The following is an 8,930-nucleotide window of genomic DNA, read 5'->3' on the forward strand; positions in this document are numbered from 1 at the left end:
CAACTCAGCCAGACCCTGTCTCTAAATAAAATAGAAAAAGGGCCAGAGTTATAGCTCAATGGTCAAGTGCCCCTGGGCTCAATCCCAGGAGGAGGAGGAGGAGGGGAGGAGGGAGAGGAGGGGGAGGGGGAGGAGGGAGAGGAAGAGGAGAAGAAAGATAAATGGACATAATGAAACACATCTGGGGCAGGTGGATTTTTTGATCTAGGCAAAAGAATGAGACAACTAAGTGTCTGCAAAGAAAATTCATTCTCAAAAAAATAAAAGAGAGAGAGCTGCTCAGAACAGGAGCCGCACGCTCTGCTGCCTCCTCTTTGTCTCTAAATCAGCATCGGATTTACAATGCCTGCAATGCCTCTCACCTCAGGAGGATGAGTCTTAGGAGATGAATGATCACCCAGGATGCACGACTGCTGGGTGGGGACACAAGCGCCACTAGTGGCAGAAGGCCGGGATGCCGGTGTTCTTTCCGGACCCACTTGGTCCAGGAGGATTGCAAGTTCAAGGCCAGCTCCATCAACTCAGCAAGGCCCTAACATACTTAGGGGAGACCCTGTCACAAAAGTTAAAAAAAAAATCAAAAGTTCTTGGCTGGGGTTGTACCTCAGTGGCAGAGCACTTGCCTAAAATGTTTGAGGCACTGGGATTGATCCTCAGCACCACATAAAAAAAAAAATAAAGTTATTTAAAAAATGTTCTGGGGATGTGGCTCAGTGTTAAAGCACCCCTGGATTTAATCCCTAGTGTATACATATGCAAATGTGTGTGTGTGTGTGTGTGTGTGTGTTTATTTCCAGAGTGTCCCCTCTTTGTGTATGTGTATGTACAAGCAATGAGTGGGGTTAGACAGAAGTGAGTTTCAATCTTGGCTAGCTTGTGAAATAAGTGTTGCTATTCCCATTTTACAGATGAGGAAACCGAGACACTGAGAGGTCATGAGTGCCTCGGTTTCCTCATCTGTAAAATGAGGAAACACTCCTTTCATAAGCTGGCTGTTGATGCTAAAAAGGCCTATAAATCACTGAGCACCCCCCCCACACACACACACACACAAATGCTGAATGCCTGTCCTGGAATCAGACAGGGTGACACGTGGGTGGGCCAAGTCTGTGTGGTCCCTGGCTTCACCCTCAGGGAGCTGAGTAAAGGACACAAAAGTTATAGAAATCAACAGAGAGTCCATGGAATGTGTTATAAAGGGCATAAAACAAAACCAAGAGAGAAATCCCAGAATGACAAATCTAATTTAGATGGGGTGTTGGTGCAAAGTATGATTTTTTTGAAAAAATGATATCTCAGCTGTGATTTTAAGAATGAGAAACAGACAATGCAGACGGAAAGAACATCCCAGGCAGACTAAGTAGCAAATGCAAAGGTCCTGAGGTAGGATTGAGCTTGGTGAGCCCCTAGTACAGCAGAGCCATCTACAGCAGAGATGGAGGTGGAGCCAGGAAAAAATCCTCGTAATGGCAGACAGCACTAAGCTCGGGGGCTCAGCTTTTCTTGAAATATCATGGAAACCAAAGGAGAATTTGAAGCAGGAAAGGGATCTGACCTGCTTTACACTTTTAAGAGGATCCCTTGCTGGGTGGAAAGTAGTTTGTAGAGGGCAGGGCAAGGGAGAGACCAGAAGTCCTTACAAGGAGCCATTTTCTGAATTCCAGGAAAGAAGAGGTGGCACCTCCCTTGCACCAGGTTGGTGACAGTAAAAGTGGAGACAGTGGAGTTCATCCATCTGAGGTATTCCTTGACTCTTCTTTCTTAAGCACCCCACATCCCTTTTGTCCCCAAACCTCTTGTCCGTATCTTTAGAACCTTCCCCAAACCAGCCCCTTCTCAGCATCTCACTGTCTGCCCTGCAGGTGACCCTTGACCCCTGCTCTGCACAGCCTTGTCTTCTGCCTGAAGGCCCCGAGCCTGGGGTCCTAGTTAATCCAAGTCAGATCCCTCCCATGGCTCCCTGTGCCCTAGAGCAAGCCAAAGGCCAAAAGCCCTCGACCCTGGGTCCCTCATTCCTTTCTGCCTTCAAATCCTTTTCCTCTCCTCTCAGCTCCTATGGAAGAGGACACATGGTCTCTTGGCAGTGCAGCATGTCACCCGCATGGGGACTTTGCATGGATTGTTAAATCTGTCCAGAATGGTCTTCCCCAAGACATCTAGCTGCTTTGCTGCCATCTCTGCAGAGCTTTCTGAAGTGTCACTTTCTCTCTGTGACCTTAAACTTGTAACCTCCCCTCCGACAGCTTAACTGTTTTTCTTCCTGCTTAATTTTCCCCCATAGCACTTTTTTAGAACACAACACTGTATCATTTTAACTTAAAATATCATTAGAGATATTCATATTATAAAGTAAATGTGAAGATAAGCAAAAGAAGGAGAATAAAAGGATAAAGAAAATATTTGTATACCATCTTATTATCATTATCATTAAATGCTTGAATCTTTTTATTTGTATTTGTTCACTATACATCTCAATGGCCATTTCGCCTATCATTATTTAATGGCAGCCATTACAATGACAGCAGAATGCATTACAATTCTATTACATGTATACAGCACAATTTTTCATATTTCTGGTTGTATATAAAGTAGATTGACACTGATTCGTGTCTTCATACGTGTACTTTGGATCATGATGTCCATCACATTCCACCATCCCTGCTAGACCATGTCCCCTCCCTTCTACTCCCACCCCTCCACCCTATCTAGAGTTCGTGTACTCCTCCTATTCCCCCCCTCTGTACCCCACTAAGAGTCAGCCTCCTTTTATCAGAGAAGACTATCAGCATTTTTTTTTGGGGGGGTATTGGCTAACTTCACTTAGCATTATCTTCTCCAATGCCATCCATTTACCTGCAAATGCTATGATCTTATTCTCTTCCCTTAGCACTTTTTTACCATTAGTCACACAATATATTTTAAATATGTTATTTACTTTTTGCCTCCTGTCACTGCATTTTGGACTCCATAAGGAGAGGGATCTTTTTCTATGTTGTTCACTGATGTCTCTCAAACAGTACTTGCACATAATATATGCTCACTAAGTAAGCGTTGAATAAATGCATCACTGGAGGAAATGAGAGGAGAAAGCTTTGCTTATGTTGTAAATCTAGATACATACAAGTACAGACTACCTCCAGTTTTATTATCATGTGTATGTATGTGTAGAAGAAGCTGTTGTTGTGCTGAGGGAGTGGAAATATCATTTATCATTTCCACTAACATCCTTCTCAGAAAATGTCAACTGTTCCCTCTCTTTCTGTGGTGGTTGGTATGGAAGGCCTGCTTTCAAATGATCAGCCTGAGCTGGGCATGGTGGTGCATGCTTGTTATCCCAGCAATTTGGGAGGCTGAGGTAGGAGGATCACAAGTTTGAGGCCAGATTCAGAAATTTAGTGAGGTTCTAAGCAACTTAGTGAGACTCTTTCTCAAAAAAAAAAAAAAAAGTGGGGACTTTACCTAAGAGGTAAAGCACCCCTGGGTTAAATCTTCAGTAACACACACACACACACACACACACACACACACACACACACACACTCACACACATGGTCAACCCACCAAGTATTGCTTGTATTTGTTATAGTCTTTCCCGACCTCAGCTATGCAGGTGTGCATACAGGTATGATCGTGAACTCACACAGATGTGCAGCTAATATCTGGCCCTGGTGGCCCCACCAGCACCTTCAACAAACATCTGTGCCTTCGATGAGGGGTGCTGATGTTATCTTTGGTCCTCCCATGAAACAGAGCCTGGGTTCTCATCCCAGCCTTGCCCATTCTACCCAGAGCACCTTTGGGCAGCGGACTCGTGCTCTCTGAGTTCCGACTTCACTCCCTCCCCCCTGGGCTTGCTGGAAGGTGGCACAAAGCAAGTGAAAATGAACACGTCTTGCAACTAGGAAGCAAGAAAGGCAGGCTGCAGATTTCACTGATCCCTCTCAGAATAGGGCATGGTGCAGGACTGAGGGCCAATTAGTTTCTGTGAGGTCTCCCTGAGGAAGGCAGACACCAGGCTGTCCCCAGGGCTGAGCAGTGGGCGTCAGGGGAGGGGACTGAATTTGCTACATGCTCCCTTGGGCCCCACACAGTGCCAGGCACACTCCATGCCTCAGCTCAGCCCATCTCCACAGTAGTTCCAAGCGCCATTACGGATCCACTTTATCAGTGAGAAAACGGAGGCCTAGGGAGGAGGATTCACACCCTGAATCTGTTCTGATTCTGGAGCCTGCCACATGGAGTCAGCCAGACCAGAGGGGGATGTCAGGCTAAGAGGCAGCTCAGGGGCGTGGACAAGCGGACTCCTATCAGGGGAGCAGTGTCCCAGTAGGAATTCAGACAGTGCCTGAAACCCCAAAGCCATTTCCTAACCCTGGGAAAATGGCCTAGAGTTTGGGCTGTAATGCTCTGTGTGGAGGCTGTGGGAGGGGAGCTGACAAGGCCTCCTCCCTACCCCATACCAAGACACCCTGAATGGGTCACAGAACTTCAGCAAAAGGGAGGCAGGCAGAGGAGGCCTTAGATATCTCCCTCTCCCAGCCACTCACTGGAATCTCCTCGTGTTGGACACCCTGCTCCCCACCCCAAGAGGAGGCCCCATGTTAACAGATTCTTACTTCAGCCATTTGGGGTAAGGTCTGGGCATTAGGAATTTCACCCGCTCTCGAGGGAAGTCGAATGCTCACACTCAACTCCTCCTACTTTGCTTTCCACACCACACACGACATTTTACGGTTGCAGAAGCAGAGGCCCACAGAGAAGAGACTCAACGGAGGACACTCACCCTTCAACTCAGGTTTATGAATCTGTTTAGGGCTCAGTCACATGGAAAGGCCTTCCTCAGTGTACCAACGAGGGAGGTGAGAGGGTCCTCAGAGCTACAAAACAGTGTGAAGACAAGAGTTCTGATTGGCAGGAACTCAGAGCATCCCATACTGTGCTGGAGGCCCTCACCCCAGGTGTAGCCTCTCCTGCATCTGGGGGCTGGGAAGAGTCCGGGGCAAGGAATTAAGAGTGTGGATTTAGATCTCACAGCAGCCACTAGCTCTTTTTGGATCTTGGACTAGTCATTTTTCCACTCTGGGCCCCACTGTTACCCATTGACAAAATGGAAGGAGACTTAAATATCCCTTAAACAAGAATTGGTTTTGAGTGCTGGCATACTACAGTTCTAGAAAAGATAACATTTAAATAACATTTAACCTGCATTATGGGTGGTGTGCACCTGTCATCCCAGCGGCTCAGGAGGCTGGGGGCAGGAGGATTGCCTGTTCAAAGCCAGCCTCAGCAACTTAGTGAGGCCCTAAGCAACTTAGTGAGGCCATATCTCAAAAGAAAAAAAGAAAAAGGGCTGGGGATATGGCCCAGTGCTTAAGTGCCCCTGGGTTCAATCCCTGGTAGGGGAAAAAAACAGACATGGATTGTGATTTTTTTTTTGGGGGGGGTGTTACCAGGGAATGAACCCACAGGCACTTAACCACTAAGCCACAACCTCAGCCCCTTTTTTTTTTTCTCAGCCACCCCCCTGCTTTTATATTTTATTTAGACACAGGGTCTCATTGAGTTGCTTAGGGCCTCACTAAGGAGAATTGTGATCTTACCTGTGTTCAACATGTCTGGGCTGAAGCTGCCTGTTCTGTAGAATGGAAATCATTGCGACACAATCTTGGCTCCCTTCCTTGCTCCTCATAGAGCTATATTCTGCCTCCCCTAAACTGTTTGGGGATATGGAGTGGAGGGGCTGCAGTTGATTCTACTCATAAGCTTGTGTATCTCTGATCCTCATTCCAACTGTTGCTCCCCACCCCTGAGCCCAAAACCAGGGTCAGATGGAGGGGAGGCTTTGAGGCAAATGGATCCAGCAAGGTTGGAGGGAGGGCTGCAGGCAGGCTCTGTGTTTCCACTGAAGGCCATCTGTGGGATGGTGGGCCTGCAGCTGGCTCCCTTCCTGCCTCAATGCCCCCTCAGAATTGCTTTCACTAGCAGGGTGCCGTGGTGCATGCTGCCTGTAATCCCAGTGGTTTAGGATGCTGAGGCAGGAGGGTCGTGAGCTCCAAACCAGCCTTAGCAATAGCGAGGCCCTAAGTAACTCAGTGAGACCCTGTCTCTAAATAAAATACACAATAGGGCTGGGGATGGGACTCAATGATCCAGTGTTTCTGGGTTCAATTCCTGGTACCAAAAAAAATCCTTTCATAGCCCCTACTGTTATGTGGAAAGTAGAAGTTTTTTTTTTTTTTTTTTTAAGAGACAGTGAGAGAGGAGAGAGAGAGAGAGAGAGAGAGAGAGAGAGAGAGAGAGAGAGAATTTTTAATATTTATTTTTAAGTTCTCAGCGGACACAACATCTTTGTTGGTATGTGGTGCTGAGGATTGAACCTGGGCCGCATGCATGCCAGGCGAGCGCACTACCCCTTGAGCCACATCCCCAGCCTCAAGGAAAGTAGAAGTTAAGTCAGCAAGCTGGCTTGGGGACAGGAACAGAGAGACAGTAGGGCCTGAAACTTGGAGGAAGAGGGTGAAACCAGCTTTAGGTGTGTGAAGGAACAGGCCCTGGGAGTTAGAAACCACAGAGAGGGCTTCTCTTTCTCTCATTGTGTCTCAACAGCACTTAGAATACCTGCCACCTTTTACCATTGACCTTCTGTGAGCCAGGTGATTTGTCCCTGTGTTTGTGTTGAATGCCTCCAACAGCCCTGAGAACAAGGAGGGAGTCTTATTAGTCTCATGTTACACATATTGCAGAAAAAGGCGCTGGAACTCAGAGAGGGAAGAGAGTTGCCCAAACTCACACAGCCAGTGCCACACCATCTAGAGTGCAATCAGGACAGGCAACAATTTTTTTCTTTCTATTTTTTTTTTTTTGGTACCAGTGATTACACCAGGGACACTTAATCACTGAGCCACATCCCAGCCCTTTTTATTTTTTATTTTGAGACAGGGTTTCACTAAGTTGCTGAGGCTGACTTTGAACTCACAGTCCTCCTGCTTCAGCCTCCCAAAATGCTGGGGTTGCAGGCATGCACCACCATGCCTGACCCGGGCAGATGACTTCTGAGCATCTATCTTTTCAACCCAACCCACAGGCCTCCAATAATAGCAATAGAATTGACACAGAATTTTCTACATGCAAGACACTGTCCTAAGTGTCTCCTGTGGGTAAATTTACTCATTGAATCTGAACCTCAGTACTATGAGGTGGCTACTATCATGACGTACAAATGAATAATCTGAAAGTCAGAGTATTCAAGTCACTTGCTCCTAAAGGCATACACAAATCAGCTAATACACAAGGCAGGCCTCAGGGCCACACTTATCCTCAGCACAGTGCACAACAGACATTTCTATAGAAGGGTTAGGCCTTAAAGAAAGAAGGATGCAATCTCACACGCACAAACATCCCCTGGGTGCCCCCCCCCCACTCTACACAGCTCAATTGAGGCTTGTGCTGTCCCCCGGGTGGCCCTTCAAGATTGTGTATCCTTGGGCAAGCCCGTCACTTCAGCCACCGCTCTCGGAGCCTTGGTTTGCCCCTATACAATGGAATAATTGGACCTGCTGATCTGTAAGGACATCTCACCAGCTCTGCCATATTACTCCCAGTCAAGGCCCCCTCTGTGCCTCTGGTCAGAGGCTAGGGCCTCAGGACACCTCTCTTCCCTACCCCTATCAATCTGTTCTTTCCCATGACTTTCATCACTAGAGATTCAGGTTTGGTCTGCACAGAGGCAGAGGAAATCCTGTCTGGCCAGGTCTAGCCCAGGAAGCTATTTCCCATGACAAGGGAGCAGGCACCAGGGACAACCAAAGTCCATCCCTTCACTGAACTACTCGAGCCCTCAGTTCATCTGTTGGCCTGTGTGTGGGGGGGGGGTCTGGAAAGCCACATGCCAGTCTTCCAGCCTCAACACTTAGAGCCCTCTTCCTGGGCTCTTTTCTTCCACCTGCCCAGCAATCTATTCCTATGTTTGATTTCAGCTTTAATTTCTTAAAAATTTTGGTGCTGGGAATTGAACTCTGGGCCTTGCACATGCTTGGGAGTGTTTTCCCACTGAGCCACACCCTCAGCCCTCTTATTATTTTTTTTTTATTTTGAGACAGTGTCTTACTAAGTTGCTGAAGTTCACCTCAGACTTGGAATCCTCCTGTCTCAGCCTCCCAGGTTTCTTGATTGCAGGCATGTGTCATTGTGCTAGGCATTCCTCTTTGATTCTTTGCTTGCCTCGAGTCCAGGGCCAGTCACTATTCTGATCATGTCACTCTTCTCTTTTCTGAGATGTTAACAATAGCAGCAGTCACAAATGAACAAAAATGAACTCCCTGCTATGAAGGAAACATTCTGGCTATAGCACACAAAGAACATACTTTTCAATTGAAGAATAGCAATATAGCACCCTGGAGACTAGCCTGAATCACATCTTAGCTGTTTAGTTCTGGACAAGTCCCTCAGCCTCTCTGAACCTTAGCATCCTCATATCAACAACGAAAAGACATGATTGTTTTCTCTCTGAGCTTCTGGAAGGAGACAGTGCTACAGCAGATGCTGATCTCAGAGCGTGGTGCCTGCTACATGGTAGGAGGTCAATAGATGAGTCTTACTTTTGACTTTCACATCGGTGTGGTCTTGGGCAAGTAAATGGATCTCAATTTTCTAAGCTAAAAGACAGATTCAAAATAATAATCCAGTGAGATTTTTATAAGGAAACAATGAGATAACCAACATAAAATTCTTAGCATGATGTCAGGAAGATGGTAGGAAATTAAAAAAAAAATATATGTTTTCCTGCTCCACCTAGATACATACACAGAGAAGAAGCTATTTGTCTCTGAACACATCTAAGTGCATAAAAGTATGTGTTTGTAATGTTAATATTACACATAAATTATTCAGGAATAGAAAAAAAAACAATATTTCTTAGCTCTTTTTCAGAG

Source organism: Urocitellus parryii, unplaced genomic scaffold, assembly GCF_045843805.1.
Source record: "Urocitellus parryii isolate mUroPar1 unplaced genomic scaffold, mUroPar1.hap1 Scaffold_40, whole genome shotgun sequence".
NCBI lineage: Eukaryota > Metazoa > Chordata > Mammalia > Rodentia > Sciuridae > Urocitellus > Urocitellus parryii.